Genomic DNA, 1,303 nt, shown 5'->3' on the forward strand with positions numbered 1-1,303 from the left:
TATATATATATATTATACACACACACAAAGAAAAACAAGTAGATAGAATAGAAAAAAATAGAAAGCTAGTGTTTTTTTTGTTTTATAAAAATAAATAATAATAAATAAAAAATAAAAAAGAAGATAAATATAGATAAAGTAGAATTAAAATAGAATAGACAGTGTTAGAGTTAGAGGGTCAAATAAAGGTGGAACAGATGTATTTTTAGTCGTTTCTTGATGATGGTTAACCAATATTGTGGTATTTGATTTGTAATACACAATTTAATCCATAGAGAGCAGCATTTAGGCACTTACAGACATAAGCTAAAGTGGTTTAATGATCTGATAGTCAAAGTACATTTTAACAATGAATATCAGCAGAAATGCTTACAAGGTTACAAGGCTTATGCCAATACTGTTGTCAGAATACATTGTGAAATCCACATATTTCATGAAGGTGATAGAGAGGAATTGCATATTTTAGTTTTTAGGACAGGAGCGGTGTTCTCAGTAGAATTTGTGGAATGCTGGTGGGCTTACCCCTGTTTGAGCTTTGTTGGGTCAACACATCTATAACACATTCCAGGTGCCTGACCACACAATCCATGACTTCAATCCAGCGTGAGGCTCGATCCCCTAAAACCGGGAACACGGTTTACAACTGCACATCAAAAACAGAGAATAACAGAGTGGGAAAGAGAGAGTCTCTCTCTTTCTCATATCATTTTCATTTTCTCTGTAACACTGGAAATGTGTAATAGCTACTTGTAATTTAACAAATAACATTATGGTTATCATGAAGTAAACTGGCTATTAATAAATGTCCAAGCTAATGTTTGTGTGTAAGAAAATGTGTGGCGTGTACAGGTATAGGCCTACCCTACATTTTGGGGGTAATGTGTTTTAGATTAATTATTAATTATGTTATGATTATAATGTGATATGTTATAATTATTCATAATAATTATTACCATTATATAGTAGTAATGTCTATATGGGTTGGAAGTTTATGTGAATAAATATTGTATTATATATTCAAATATATTAATGTAATACAAATTTACCATTAAAAAAAAAACCTGACAAATACGCAGTAGAGGATATCAGGACTACAATCCCCTGAATTCCGGTCTGCATGACGCATTTCCTCTAGTCCGAATGTAATACAAATTTACCATTAAAAAAAAACCTGACAAATACACAGTAGAGGATATCAGGACTACAATCCCCTGAATTCCGGTCTGCATGACGCATTTCCTCTAGTCCCACCTTTAGTAATCGTCTGGGCTCGGTAAATTCCGTAAATCGAGAAGGGATTTAC

The sequence above is a fragment of the Sinocyclocheilus anshuiensis genome, unplaced genomic scaffold (genome assembly GCF_001515605.1).
Source record: "Sinocyclocheilus anshuiensis isolate Anshui unplaced genomic scaffold, SAMN03320099.WGS_v1.1 scaffold154, whole genome shotgun sequence".
Taxonomy (NCBI): Eukaryota; Metazoa; Chordata; class Actinopteri; order Cypriniformes; family Cyprinidae; genus Sinocyclocheilus; species Sinocyclocheilus anshuiensis.